This window comes from Bos indicus, chromosome 19, assembly GCF_029378745.1.
Source record: "Bos indicus isolate NIAB-ARS_2022 breed Sahiwal x Tharparkar chromosome 19, NIAB-ARS_B.indTharparkar_mat_pri_1.0, whole genome shotgun sequence".
NCBI classification, from domain to species: Eukaryota; Metazoa; Chordata; class Mammalia; order Artiodactyla; family Bovidae; genus Bos; species Bos indicus.
Window position 1 is genome coordinate 12,776,732 of NC_091778.1, and position 16,047 is coordinate 12,792,778.

Sequence of the window (16,047 nt, forward strand, 5' to 3'; positions counted from 1 at the left end):
ATATTTGGCACTATTGACATACGTATTTTTTTTTTTAATGCTTTCTCTGGTGTCCATGCTACCACATTTTCCTGGTCTTCTTTCTCTCTTTCTTACCCCTCAGTTTCTTTAGCAGGTCTTAATATCTTCTTCTGCCCAGCTCTTAATATCTCAGGGGTTTTTCTGAGCTTTGTATTCTTTTCACTGTATACTTGCCTTAAATGATCTGATTCATTCCTGTTGCTGATGCCTCACAAATCTATAATTCCAAGTTCAGGCTCCATCTTGAGGCACACACTTATATACCCAACTGCCTTCTTAATATCTTTTCTTGGATACCCCTCTGGTACCTCAAGGATAGTATATTCAAAATGGACTAATCACTTCTCCCCCAATGAATGAGTAGAGCTGATTCTCCAGTATCCCCAACTCAGTGAGTGGCATCATCACACCCTTATTTTCAAACCAACAACCTAATAATTGTTCTTAACTCTTCCTGTCCTTATCTGTGATAGCCAATGAATCTTCAAGTCCTGTTCCTTTTACCTTCTGAGTATTTCTCAAGTTTATGTCTCTTCATCTTTACTGCCATCATTCTCTCCTAATTTTTGTAATAACCTACTGAATGCTCTCCCTACCTCCAGTCTCTCTTCTTAGCTTGTCACTCTGCAACTAAAGTTGCAGTCTCACGCTTCAGTGTGGGTACGACTGAATTAGTAAAATGGCTTATTAGGCTCTGCATGGTCCAGCCTCTACCAGTAGTCTTGCTATTCACCCAAACAGTCTAACCATGCTGATTTTTTTTTTTTTTTCAGTTCCTACAACATTATGCTTCCTTGCCCTCAAGATTTTACATGCTATTCCCCCTACCTGGAACACTCCTACTCATTTTTCAAATCTCAAGTTTAAAGTCATTTCCTCAGGAGAGTTAACCCTGTCCCTAGACTAGCTTAGATCTTCCTGAAACATGCTCCCATTACACTTCTCTTTACTGTAATTACTTATTTAATATTTGTGTCCCTGACTAAATGAAGTTTCTATTAGAGTAGTGGCCTTATTTGTCCTACTCACTGCTGGATCCATAATCCAGTGCCTAGTGATACTCAATAAATACTTGTTGAGCGAGCGGAGGAGTAAACAAATTGGCAATAGGTAGCACTTGATAGGAGAAGGCAATGGCACCCCACTCCAGTACTCTTGCTTGGAAAATCCCATGGACGGAGAAGCCTGGTAGGCTGCTGTCCATGGGGTCGCTAAGAGTCAGACACGACTGAGCGACTTCACTTTCACTTTTCACTTTTATGCATTGGAGAAGGAAATGGCAACCCACTCCAGTGTTCTTGCCTGGAGAATCCCAGGGACGGGGGAGCCTGGTGGGCTGTCGTCTATGGGGTCACACAGAGTCGGACATGACTGAAGCGACTTAGCATAGCATAGCATAGCACTTGATAAATGTTTGTTGAATGAAACAGTCAAAAAATATGCTACAACTTTATATTCAGAGCAGAATTGTCCTCAGTGAGCCCAGTGACATGGAAGATGTTATTCAAGTATCTGGAATTCTGGGGTTCTTTTTGGAATTGCCTTCAGAAATGTGATATATTCTCCTAAATACCCTAGATAGTGCAAACAGTCAATGTTTACCCTTTGAGGATGGATTTTATTTTGGAATTAGCAAAATCACTCAGAGCCAAGATGGGTAATCATGCTGGGTAACACTATCAGAGGTGAAAAATTATGTGTGACTATAAATTAATGAGTCTGACTTTTTTGTATGGCTCATAAACTGGGTCTTAAGGCAATTCCAGAAGAGAAGTTCCAAAAATGTTTTGAGCAATGGCAAGATTGTTAGAATGTTTGTATAACTTCCCAAGGGAACTACTTTGCAGGGGGCACTGCTCATTTAGATGTATACAGTCAGGGATGTTTTGTCTCATTAAATAATTCTTGTTTCCTTTAGACACAATTTCTACCTAGGTATAAGTTTTACTCAGAGCTTCAGGGAGAGCATGATATAGTACATAGAGCCCAGAAATGTGAAGTCAATGTTACTTATCATCACCATTATTGTGAACATTTAATAATGAGCAAAGCAATTACAAATTAATCATCACTATAATTTGGCCATATAGCACTGCAAAGTAAAGCTGCTTTAGCCCACCTACTTTAAGTACCTCTCCCAGCTTAAAAAAAAGTTATGAAATATAGGGTAATCCTTTGCCAAATAAGATAGCTCTCAAGGGTACCAACCACTGTGAGATTTGGTTGGCTCAGTTTATTGAAGCTAATGAGTGAGACCAACTGCCACAGATGGTGCCTTCAGACTCTGGTCAGACATCTCAAAAATATGTATTATTGGTCACAAGGGAAATCATAGGCAAGAACAGAACTACAGAAATAAATCTATCTTCCCTATTAAAAGCAAAAATAATAGATCTCACTTAGATCTCCTACTACATACCAGAAACTATGCTAAATTAGGCCCTTAATATACAAGTATTTTTTTTTCATTTCAGAAATCAAAGCTAAGAGAGATGAATTTGTCCATTATCATACATCTAGCAAGTAGAAGAGTTAGACTGAGAACCTGTGATCTGTAGAATTCCAAAGACCCAGTTCTTTCCACTTTACTCAAAGTACATAATGAGCTAAGGCTACCATCATATGCAAAGTTGGTACATTTTAAATCCCACCTCCATCACTCTAATTCTTTTTGTGGCCCATCTTCTCACCAGTGACTCAGTCTTCTGGTGACTCTCCTTTCTTCAAAACGAGTATTAAAATTTTTCTATTGAGTATATTTTTCTCAACTTCTTACTATAAAGTTGAGTGTTTTCTGATTGTGGTCTCAGGAACTGTCTTTGAAGAGCTATGCCTAACTTCTAACTTCATTTCTGCAAAAGTTGTTACTAAGGCTCAGATCCTGCCTATATGACCTGCCCTAAATAAACTAACTTTCCATGATCTTTGCTTCCTATGGAATGCTAATGCATCAATCTTTCTTTGTGGGGAATTTTTCTTGCCACCTGATATTGAGTCTTCTATGGGAAATGGGAATGGTGGTTGATGGGACATTTCCAATGACTAAATCTGATATCTACATCTTGTCCAAGCATAGACTCCAACTTGTTTGTTCACCTTGCTACGGTCGGTCTCCCACAGAATACATTGACTGTCATAACACTTTTGTCATATTTCCATCTTGATCATGCCATTATGTAGATGGAACCAAATTTATTTACCACTTTTAACTTGATGCCCTCAGAGAAAAGCATTTGTCTTGGGTAGATTATATGACACATTATCTCTGTCTTCTAACTTAAAATTAGCAAAAAAAAAAAAAAAAAAAACTATGTTGCAAGAAGCTTTAGTCCCCAAAGACAAGGAAACATGCAACCAAAGGAAATTAGAAAAGGATAGTAAAACTTTGTGTCAAAAATTTAGCGATACATTCAAATATATACCAAACTATAAATAACTATTTTTACCTATTAACAAGCTAGTACACTTTAACTCCATGGTTTTGTGTTTCTCTTTTGTCTCTATCCCTGATTGATTTCATGGCATTTATTTTAAGAGTCTGTTTCTAGCTCCTCATAAATTTTAACTCTTCACCTGTCCTTCATCATGATTTAATTATTATAAGCATCTCTTAAGTCACATCCATTCATGGAGCTCTTTTTCTGGGTCTTAAAATAATGTTGAACCTTCTAAATCATGTTCTGTATTCTCAAATGGCTTCTTGGATTGTAATGGGAAGACTACAGATGTGAAAAAAAATCTTACCTAAGACAAATATTTTTTGGTGAAGTGAAAGTAACTCAGTTGTGTCTGACTCTTTGTGACCCATGGACTGTACCATTCATGGAATTCTCCAGGCCAGAATACTGAAGTGGGTTCCCTTCTCCAGGGGATCTTCCCAACCCAGGGACTGAACCCAGGTCTCCTGCATTGCTGGCAGATTCTCTACTAGCTGAGCTACCAGGGAATCCCTAAATATTTTTTAAGGAACAATCAAAAAGAATATGCAATGAAGCTAATTAATAGAGGTCTTGAAATTGCTGTTTTAGCAGGTCTCTCCATCCATATATTTATCCCACTCTTGCTCAGAACAACCTATAGTAGTATTAGTCTGCTAATATTAATTTTCCAAGGGTTAGCATTGGGAATTATTCTTACCAAATATACTAGGGAACTAAGTCACAGCAGACTTTTACAAGGTCTCATGACAATCACAGAAATAATATTTAGATGACCTGACTTCTACTAAGTTATTTTCTAAAAATAAGTTGACTTCTAAGGAGGTCTAACTACATGTTCCTTTGTTATCTGTTAGCATACAGTATCATTATATGTTAGAATACTAATATATATGTTAGTATAGTTATATGTTAGGATATGCATTTTTCCTCCTGCAAAGCTTTAAGTGTGAAAAATAAATTCCAGGGTGTGATAATCAGTGCTAAGAGAGTCAAGGGTTACTAAGAAAACCAAAGAAGAGAAACATGTGCAAGGTGTTGAAGCAAACTAGCAATGATTTTCATAATTCTCTTACTCTGACTCAGGGCCTTTCAGACTTTAAACGCCACGATTCACATTAATAAATACATTTCATTTTAAGACTCAGAGTAGTTACCCTCGCTATGTGTAGTGCACCTTTGATGCTATTTCTGTTTCATTTTAAAAAATTCTGTTCAGAACCTAATAAATGGGCCAAAATTCATAGTTTGAAAATCACTGTTCTGGGCAACCAAGGAGTGTGTCAGGTAATGGTCGTCAGCGCAGGGGTCATTTTGTAGCTGGGAAGGGACAGCTCTCACCCTCGGAGATGGTGGTTAGCAAGATGTACAAAGATGTACAGATGAGAGCAGCGATTAACCAAAAGTTGATGGAAACTGGAGAAAGAGAGGGCTTCCCTGGTGGCTCTGCTGGTAAAAACAATCCACCTGCAATGCGGGAGACCTGGGTTGGGAAGATACCCTGGAGAAGGGAACAGAATGCCTCAAAGAGTTGCTAAAAGCCAAGTTAATTGAATGTGGCTGAAAGGACACAGTTGAAGTCACACTGTTAAGAGGTAACTCAAGAAAAAGGACTACAACACATTACTGTTGATGACTGGGTGGCTCAAATCACACCCAAAGGCAGAACCCAGGTACCTGACAGTGTAAAGGAGGAGCTCCTAGGAGAATAAGAACATTCCTTGCTTAGCAACCCAGCCTTTAAGATTGAATTAGATTGTGTTGTTTTGTGGTTTTATTTCTGAAAGTAAAACTTGCCAGAAATTAGGAATCAATTTCCCAAAATAAAATACTTTTTGTTTTGGTGTGATGGTATACAGTTTTTGGCTTCCCTGGTGGCTCGGTGGTAAAGAACCTGCCTGCCAAGGAAGGAGACGCAAGAGACACGGGAGGATCCCTTGGAGGAGGAAACAGCAACCTGCTCCAATATTCTCGTCTGGGAAATCCCATGGAAAGAGGAGCCTGGCGGGCTACAGTTCATGGGGTCACAAAAAAGTCAGACACCACTTACTGGCTAAACAACAACAAATATGGCTAAAAAACATCGTTTTCAGTAACCATGTGTATGTTGTATTGATTTTTTTCTGCTCAATGTATTATTTTAATAAATATCTCATGAATGAAGAAAAAAAAATCACTGCTTTATGTTGTCCATATCTACCAAGGGGGAGAAGAAGAGGAGGAGGAGGAAGAGGAATAAGCTAATGATGACATAGGCTGCTGCTGCTGCTGCTAAGTCACTTCAGTCGTGTCCGACTCTGTGTGACCCCATAGACAGCAGCCCACCAGGCTCCCCCGTCCCTGGGATTCTCCAGGCAAAAACACTGGAGTGGGTTGCCATTTCCTTCTCCAATGCATGAAAGTGAAAAGTGAAAGTGAAGTCGCTCAGTCGTGTCCGACCCTCAGCGACCCCATGGACTGCAGCCCACCAGGCTCCTCCGTCCATGGGATTTTCCAGGCAAGAGTACTGGAGTGGGGTGCCATTGCCTTCTCCATGACATAGGCTAGTCAAAGTCAAATGTAGTAAGAGATATTTAATATGATCCTTTTTTCCCCTCACTAACAGATATGTACCTTTTCTTCCAAAGAAACTTGGTATACTTGAATTCATATTATACTTAACACTCACCTGGGAATGTAAAACATTGTGTTTACTAGCTATGGATCATACAAGAAACATTTTTTTCTGAATTTTATACCCGATTTTAAAAACAAAAGATATGACACGAATGGTATTCTAATTCCATCTTTAAAAACTTTCAAGGGAAGTTATGTTTCATATTTTAAGAGTCCTGAAGTTTCTTGTTCTTATTTCAAGTGATTGTCCAAAAGCAAAAATGTATTTGCTTTTTTAAAAGATCAGCTAGTGTGAATTTTGAATATCAGGTTTCTGCTTTCACAGATAAATCATTTGTATCAAATTCATCTGTTTCTTCTTCCATCACAAGTGGATTGCAGCTGGCTGCTTTAAAAACCAGAATTTGGATTCTATTAACAGCTCTGGTGTAAGTTCCCTCTCTGGTGTGTCTGGGCTTCTTCAGTGCTGCACACACTGAACATGGCTTTAGCACAATTACTTAAAGCTCCTTCAATTAGAAATTGCAAGACAGTTGTCATCAAATTTATGTAACATGGATCAGTCAAGCATCTGGAAGAATTTGTATGTGCAACAGATTAAAAACCTACAATGCTTTCTCATCTTGAAATATATTATTGATTTTATAGCTAATGGAAAAATCAGCAGTGTTTCCATTTTCCTGGTTTTAAAAATATATATACATCAAGCCCAATCTCAAAGTATATATATATTTTTTAATTGCAGTTAGGAAGTACATAATCTAGCTTTTCTTTCACCAGAGTGAAATGTTAGCATTACTTTTAAGACATGAAATAGAAAAACCACAAGAAATTGATAATTTTTGAATAAAGTAGTCTAGTTGCTAAGCATAATGAATTTTTCCATCTGGAGAGCCCATTTAAAACTTCACTCTACTTCTAAGCAATATTGTGTCATATAGTAGAGTAGACGGTATAAAAGGCCAGGGATTTGGGCTTAGCACATCCATTAATTGATAATGTAAATTTGGGTGATTTGCTTATCCTTTCTAGCCCTTGGTTTTCTAATTTTTAATTTATTTTAAGATTTTTTAAAAATGTGGACCATTTTTAAAGTCTTTATTGAATTTATTACAATATAGTTTCTGCTTTATGCTTTGATTTTTTGGCCACGAGGCATGTGAGATCTTAGCTCCCTGACCAGGGATCAAACCCACATCCCCTGCATTGGAAGGTGCATTCTTTTTGTGTGTTTTTTTTAGTTTTATTTATTTATTTTTATTTTTGGCTGTGCTGGGCCTTCGTTGTACATGGGCTTCTCACCAAAGTGGCTTCTCTCCTTGTGGAGCATGGGCTACTAGACTCCAGGAGCATGGGCTACTAGGCTTCAGTAGCTGTGGTTCTCCGGCTTCGTTGCCCAGCAATGTAAGGAATCTTCCCGGAGCAGGAATTGAACCCATGTCCCCACATTGCAAAGCAGATTCTTAACCACTGGACCTCCAGGGAAGTCACCTAATTTTAAAAAATGAAGATATTAACCACATGGTTTCTAAATTCCATGGGAATAGTGAGGGTTGAGATAATTGAGTCTACAAATATTAACAAATTATCCACTTTTTTCTTTCTGCATTAGTTAATGGGCACGCCTCATAATGTAGATAGGAAATAAAGCAGTATCTTTGCCTGAATGTTTGAGAGTTTAATAATCCTTAAAAAAAAAGAATCTCTGACCCCACTTAGGAACCAAAAAAAAAAAAAAAAGAGGTTTCTGAAAGTCTGTTCTGGTTATCTAGGCAAAGCTTGTGATGACTAGAGTAAAAGAATAAATCCTATAGGAAAACACATTAGCAAAGACTGAAGTGAATAATAAGATAAAACGGTGTGCTCATCCACCCATGTCAGTGAGAAAAGGCAATGTGTTTTTGTACAATTGAATTGAACAAAAATTACACTAACATATGAATCCTAGGGCTACCCGAGAGAGAGAATGGTGACCATCTGGGGTGAAGAAGTTCCTTCTTCATGTAATCACAGTGATGACGTCATCCACGATACGCAGAACACAGTGAAGTATTTATCTTTCATTCCACAAGGTGGTGTGTTTTATGTATAAACTATTCGGGTCGTGTTTTTATTCTGAATCTAATGATGTGCTTTTTAAATGGTTTTCTTATTTTTGCCTTGTTAGTACATCACTTACTATCTTGCCTCTGGGTCTAACAAATTGCCTGATGCCGATCTAGATGCACGTACTTGTTCCCAAATTGATAACACATGCCAAGATTTTTTGTATTGCCCTCAATAAACACACTCCTGGGGGTGTTCTTGACCCTGATCTCAATGAAAACTCTGAACGTGTTCCCTCTCTGCAAGAAGATCAGTTTCCACATGCTTTCCCCTCTGTGGTTATGGCTTTAAAAATCAAATATACTTTAGGGAAATAATATGACTCTTTTCTTAGAAGTATTATTTGCATATAGTATAGGACTGAATGAGGTTTGTGAAATAATATTAGAAGTTATTTAAAACAAAAGCTGGAGAATTGTTGGCAATAAACCTCACCAACTTTAACCTAAACATCTACCTGGTTGTGGTTGTTTAGTTGGTAAGTCATATCTGACTCTTGCAACTCGTGGACTGTAGCCCACCAGGCTCCTCTGTCCATGGGATTTCCCATGCAAGAGTACTCGAATGGGTTGCCATTTTCTTCTCCAGAAGATCTTCCTGACCCAGTGATTGAACCCAGGTGTCTTGCATTGACAGGCGGATTCTTTACCACTGAGCCACCAAGGAAGCCCAAGAATCTACTTCAGTTCAGTTCAGTCGCTCAGTCGTGTCCGACTCTTTGCCACCCCATGAATCACAGCACGCCAGGCCTCCCTGTCCATCACAAACTCCCGGAGTTCACTCAAACTCACGTCCATCAAGTCAGTGATGCCATCCAGCCATCTCATCCTCTGTCGTCCCCTTCTCCTCCTGCCCCCAATCCCTCCCAGCATCAGGGTCTTTTCCAATGAGTCAGCTCTTCGCATGAGGTGGCCAAAGTACTGGAGTTTCAGCTTAGAACCTGCCAAACACCTAGGATTCTGCTTTTCTTCTTTTGCATAATGACTTCTTCAACCAAACTCCCTCTGAAATACTGACTCTCTAAAGAGTCTAAGATCAGTTTCAAGGAGTCTAGGTTAAAAGTGTTTTCCGGTTCTTTGTGTTTGTCGCCTAGATCTTTGTTTCAGATACATCTGTACACTGAACGTCAGTGGGTACGGTGAGATACAAACTTATACACTGCAGTGTGTATTTAGAGTGCATTTGCCATTAATTAACTCATTCATTCATTCTCTCACTCATTTGCCAAATATTTATTAAATGCCTTCATCGTTCCAAGAATTATGCATTAAAACTAAGGGTACAAAACATAATGAACTCTAAGAAAAATATTATAGTAGTGACAGCATTAAACCTAAGAATATTCAGCAAGTTAAATGAAACAATAACTTTATTTTAGTATCAAAGCTTTTCTCTTTCATTATTGATTTGAAATCATTGTTTCAATTATTTTCTGGTTTCCTGTCTTCAGCGTAGTTTAAGCTAAGAATTATTTATGGTTTAAACACCACACTTGCCAAGAAAAAAAATGACCATAAAATGCATTTAAACTTTTTATGAGTTTTAACTGACTCCTAATTGTCATTCCACTTTAATGTTTGCTTTAAAATAATTTTACAGTCTTATCCTTGGGTCCTAGAATACTAGAAAAATGGAAGGAAGTGTTCTCTGACAGCAGATGTATGGGGATTGAATCTTAGATGTCATTTATTTAGAGAAGATTATAATAGTAATGAGCTCAGAGATCAGGAGACAGTACACACTACAAAAGCAAATATACTTATTAATAGGATACATAATAGAAGGTTTAACTGTGTATACAACAGAAATGAATAGTCACTTTCCACCCTGGGAGCGGCTGGTTGTCTTCTTAAAGAGTGTCCTTGTTCAAAAGTAAAGCAAAACTAGTGATCAAATGCTTTCCTAACTAGAGATTAGCTCAAGTGTTTACCTTTGACAGTCTTTCTATTCAGGGCATAAAAAATGGCGTGTTAAAATGAAAAAACATTCTGTATACTGAGAGAAAACGATGCTATTTAATGGCAAGATAATTCTTATTCAAACCAAAAATGTCTTTTTTTCTTTCACTCAAATTGAGTCATCAGAATGTTCAGTATTAAGCTTAAGCCGATAAAAGGAAGAAAGAATAAAATATCCAGAAGTTCAACATGTCCATACTTACACAGTTTCAAGCTAGAAAGAGTTGGTTAATTACCCACCTCAATATTTAGTGCTATTTCTGAAGTGCTGTGCAAAGACCAACAAATTGGTTCTAAAAATTCTATAAAGTTTGTTAGTGTTGTCCCTGAGATTTCTAAAACGAAGAGAAAAGAGATCATTTTAGTGGGCGTACTCTGGGTTGAGGGGACTAGAGCATGTTCAAGACACCCTTAAAATTAACTCTGTTTTGAAAGTAAGGTATACCCTTCTGCAACATTTAACGAGTCTTCACGATTGTAAATGATGATTACCAAAATAGACAATAAATGCTATGAATCAGAGTAGAGGAAGCCAGATCTGTAGTTGATCTTAGAGCAAAGAGTTGTGCTACTCTTTAGGAACAGGAGGAATTAATATACCACAATTTTGTCTTATGCCCTAACTACTTCAGTAGTTAGATTGAAAGCAAGGAAGGTAGTTGTGCTTCCTCGGTTAACTCTGCACACATATGGAACATACTACCCTTGCACTCAAAGGCAGTTACTTTAGCATCTAATAAGGGTGCAGCCATGCCTGTCAGATTTTTCCAAAACAAGGCTCAGTAAAAGCTAGCCCTTCCCCAGGAGCAGATCTTCAAAATTAGAAAAATGATCAGAAATTTGGAGGGGGAAAAAAAAAGTTGGGGCAACACTGTGTCATTTTCTATATGAATTCCCTCCACCCACTGCCTTTTTAAAAAATAAATTAACTCATCATGAGATTTTCAAATGCATTCTTTTAACATATGGTAAGAGTGTAAACATACTGGATTTATTTCAGGGGGAAAGTAACCTGATCGATTCAAACAGTACCTCGGAATTTATTCAGTCATGTCAAAAGTCACAACTTCTTTTTATCACTTTGGATTCACAAAATTGCATCAGGGGAAGATATATGCTTGAGTGTGATTGCTCCCAGACATGCATTTTTCCCCTCCATCAGGGATCTGAAATAATACTAAAAAAGCCAACTTGTATTGGTGTGGGTTTTAGTGGCATTCATCCAGAATGATTTCCTACTGAATATTATGCCAAACCTGTGAAACAAGAAGGATATATCATGACACCAGTAATTTTCTCTCTGGCATCTAAAACTCAGATCCTTCTGTTGATAGAACTGTTCTCCCTTGAGTTGCTTCTGCTAGGTGAGGGGAGAAGTACTGAGCAGGCAAGTATGGGAGTGAACCTGGGAAAAATCAAGAGTGTGAGAAATTGCTTAATAATAGAAGGGTTCTAATAACAGAGATAATGGTATTCTTACACTTAGAAACTAGCAATGCAAAATTCAAAACACAGTTTAATTGAATGTAGAGAAAGTATGCTGCATGCTCTGTCGTGTCCAGCTTTCTGCGACCTCATGGACACGGCCCACCAGGCTCATCTGTCCATGGGATTTCCCAGGCAAGAATACTGGAACAGGTTGCCATTTCCTCCTCCAGAGGGGGATCTTCCCAGCCCAGGGATCGAACCCTGCATTGGCCAGGCAGATTCTTTACCACTGAGCCACCTAAACTAAAGTGAAAATATCTCCTGGAACGAAGTCAAGTACTGCCAAGGATTGAGTCTTCATTCCTTCCCACTTGGACGAGTCCCTCCTCTGCACATGTGTCTTCCCGCTAATAGGCAGCAGGAGACACAGTTGCTCTGTTTTCTTCCCAACCTGAGAGGCCTGAGGATGAAGTCAGAGATCATCTGCTTGTGAATATGGGAAAAGAACCCATTTTTCCTGCAAGGATTTAACGTGACATTGATGGTAAGTGACATGATCACTGAAAACACATGCCATCTGGAGTCTTGCTGATGGACGTGCAGGCCTCTGACAGCAGAAACCCACGTTGTCAGTTTGCCTTCAGCTTGCCTCACTGAGGTCTAGTCAGGAAAGGATCCTCTTCATTTCAAACGCTGGGGCGTGAATTACGCTGACAAGAGAAATAAAAGGGCCTTCTAACTGGCCTTATTATTCCAAAGTGTGAGCAACAGGGGGAGTTTTTCTAAAGGGGAGACTCAGGACTTCTGAAATCGCCTTTAACCAATTCTCTTCTTAGAATGAATAACATCAGTAGAACCTGTTTTCTTGTTTAAAACAATGTTTGATTGTCCTTTTCGACGTGTAGCTATTACCTAGAAAGTGAGTGCCGTTCTTCCGGTTCTCTACGTGACAACTTGGATTAACTCGTGCATTTCTGTGAGATGAGGAATTACATCGTGCCTTTGTGTGAGTGCAGATACTGCAGTAGTACAAAGAGAAAACAGGACTTTACCGTGTGCAGCAAGAGAGAGACTGACTTCAATTAGGAAGCCTCTCAGGGAAGCAGCCAGGAGCCTCTCCACCTGAACCAAGTTGGGGAGACAAGTGAGGTTTGGTTTTAATTGGTGCGGTCTGACCACGCAAATCAAAAGAATGATGTATTTATAAGCTCTGGAGTGAATGGTATTCTTTAGAATCTCAAAGAACTATTTATTATGATAGATACTAATCGTACGTGATTCTGTAAAGAAAAAAGCACTTGGCAACAACATGCGAAATGATGGTATTGGATAATGCGATGTACTGGAAAGTCATCTGAACCCAAAGCCTATAAATACTTCATTCCCAAGGCAGATTATAATTTTACTTTTTGAATTGGTTTGTCATTGGTTGGCTCATTTTATGTTTTTTAATAACAGCACCTATTAAAGGTTTTCTACTATAAAAACCATACATATTTTTCATTTAAAAATTGGATAATATAAGCAAAACCACCCATATTTTTACTACTGAAAGGCAATCAATGTATGTTTCTATCCACAAGTTTTTATATTTTTAAATATACACAGCATATACAATTTTGTATTCTGCTTTTATAACTTACTATATCACATGTTTTACATTAAATTCTAAATTTTCTTTTATTAGCTACCATGACAATTGTCAAATGAAAATACTATGTTTGTCGTTTCTTCTCATGATAAATAAGGCTGCAATGAACCTTTCTCTGCAAAGCTGTGTTTCTGGATCATGGTTTATATTTATATAATTAGTTTCCAGATATAGATTTATTAGTTTAAACTATAAAAAATTTCAAAGGCCTTTGATAGAAACTGTGAAACTGTTTTCCAGAAAGACTGTTTCCCTTCACAGTCTTTCTAGCAGAGTGTGATATTATTTGTTTTCATGGTTCATTCAAATGACTAATTTTTTTTTAACCCTCTTGGGATTTTTGTGAGGCACAGTGGAATTTGGAAAGAGAGGTGACTGTTGCCTGGCCCCTTCCTTAACCCCTCTAATCTCTCCTTGTGCAATTTTTTTCATCATGACATGAATTACAAAATATCTCACAAAACTGTTTGTGTATATTTTGCACAAAATATAAAAATAAATGGAAAATAACTCATAATTTTAAAATATTCCTTAAATGCCTACTGTACATAAGATTATTTTACATACAAGTATTTTTTTTTTTAAACTGGGAACACCTAACAAATTTTAATTTTCCCTAGATGATAGTAGTTTAGGGAATGAGAGGATGAAAATTTGGGGTTAGAGAATCAAGAGAACCACTTTCTGTTTTACTCTTTCACTAACTTGCTATATGACTTGCACAAATTACTTAACCTCTTGGGGTCTTTGTTTCTCCATCTAGGAAAGCAGTGGATTTAACCAGATTATCTCTAAAGTGCTTTCTGACTCTTACGATTCTTTGAAGCTATCAAAACCATTTTTCCAGAAAATAATGACCCTCCTGACTATTCCTCCTTCCAAACTCCAAGTGGAGAACATCTGAAATATTGTTTCCAAAAACTTTTAGTGAGTTCACAGCTCTATGTCTGTACTGGGGTAACTTTCATGTTTCTATCCAAATTTACTTTAAAGAAATATCATAATGAGATCTCATCACAACCTGGGCTTGATCCTTTTGTCAGTTAAACAAAAGCAGATGAAAGTGAAAACAAAGAATCCTTTAAAAATATAAGTATACTGCACAGTGTGCCAAATGAGGCCCTACGCTTTACCGTGTGATGGTGGGTTTCAGTGGAATTTCACACAGGTCTCTCAGATTATAATTCAGGAATCATGACTGTAGCACAGTAAATATTCCATCTCATAGATAGCAACCCCTTATCTGGGCTGCAGTGAGCATTTACTTTGTTTATTTCACTTTTTATACACTCTTAAATATGAGGCTAACAAGGAAAAAGTCATTTATTTCCTAGCAGGATTTTCTTATAGAACACTTAGTTAGACTTTTAAAAAATAACAGCTTTACTGAGATATAATTCACATATCATAAAATTTACCCTTGAAAGTGTATAATTCAGTGGTTTTTAGTATATTCACAGAGTTGTAAAACCATCACCATAAATGTGTTTTTAAAACAAAATGAAAGTGTGTGGACAGTACACCAATTGCTTGCTTCTGTTTATTGGATTTGGTATTACGTGCAGTTTTTTTTTTTTTTTCCCCACTCAAGACATGGTTCAATTGCAAGAATTTAAACTATTCAGAGTTAATGAAATAATTGCTGAGTTATGCGCACATTTTTAATGTAATTTGAAATCGACCATCTACCAAATCCTACTTGGAAATCTTTTGTTTACATAATATAGAAAAATTGATAGGGCATGTGTTTGATGGTTTTGCAATATGATGAAAGGTGAATAAGAGACTGAGGAGAATTCATGTTTCTCAATGTATTTGAAATATTTAAAGTCATTTAAAACTTTTCGCTCCCTCTGTTGACTTAGAATTCTAATGGATGATTAAACATGTGGCCCAGAGGGTGGTTGGGGGGACATCTGAATGTGAGAGAGGGACGATCTGGTCTTTTCAAGACATGAAAAATAAAACCAAAATCCTGCTTACGTTTTGAGAAAGCATTGGTGTGGTTCAAAGTGCTAAATAATAACAGACATTTATATTTTTATCCTAAACATTTCATAAAATCAATTATGAAAGAGTTAACTAGATTTTTTTCACTTAAGCCTTTGCAGTAAACTTACTGTAATCTTTTCTTAACTATTGTATAAACAAACTGAATAGCTTGCTACTGCATCAAATGACATTTTAAACTTGTACTGTTAATACTGAGGCTGTAAAAAATGCAATACTACTTTTGTAAATGTAGATAAAACCTTTTCTCTTTAATACTCCAATATAAACGTTCAAATGTAGCATCTCACTTTTCTTCCCCAGTCCATCTCTTTAGGAATTGAGTCGGTTGTCATAAATTATTCTCTCATTGTTAACTTTGAGAAATTGACACCTGTGGAAAATTTGAAGTAAACCTCTCACTAGAGAGAGAGGTGAAAAAGAAGAGGCCTAACATTCTTGCTAGGACCTCAGGGCAGTTGTAACGATAAAGAGTCTCTTCTTTAGGTGTAATTTGTACAAATTACTTGCAATGACCTTGAATAAGTCGTTTAACCCTCACATGCCTTATTTTTATCACCCACCAAATGAGAGTAGAGAGTGATCTGAAAAATGGTGGCGATGATCTTCCTTGCAAAGCAGAAGTAGAGACACAGGCTAGAGAACAAACATATGGATATCAAGGCGGCAAAGGCGTGAATTGGGAGACTGGAGCTGACTATCAATATACAGTATTGATACTATGTGCAAAATAGATAGCTAATGCGAATCCACTGTACAGCCAGGGAACTCTCCTCAGTGTTCTGTGGTGAGAAGGAAATCCACAAAAAGAGGGGATATA

At 37.5% G+C, this 16,047-nt stretch overlaps 1 pseudogene; it reads left to right on the top strand.

Moving 5' to 3' along the window:
- Positions 1-4,807: 4,807 nt before the first annotated feature.
- Positions 4,808-5,187, top strand: LOC109573658 (transcription and mRNA export factor ENY2-like; annotated as a pseudogene).
- The last annotated feature ends 10,860 nt before the right edge of the window (positions 5,188-16,047 follow it).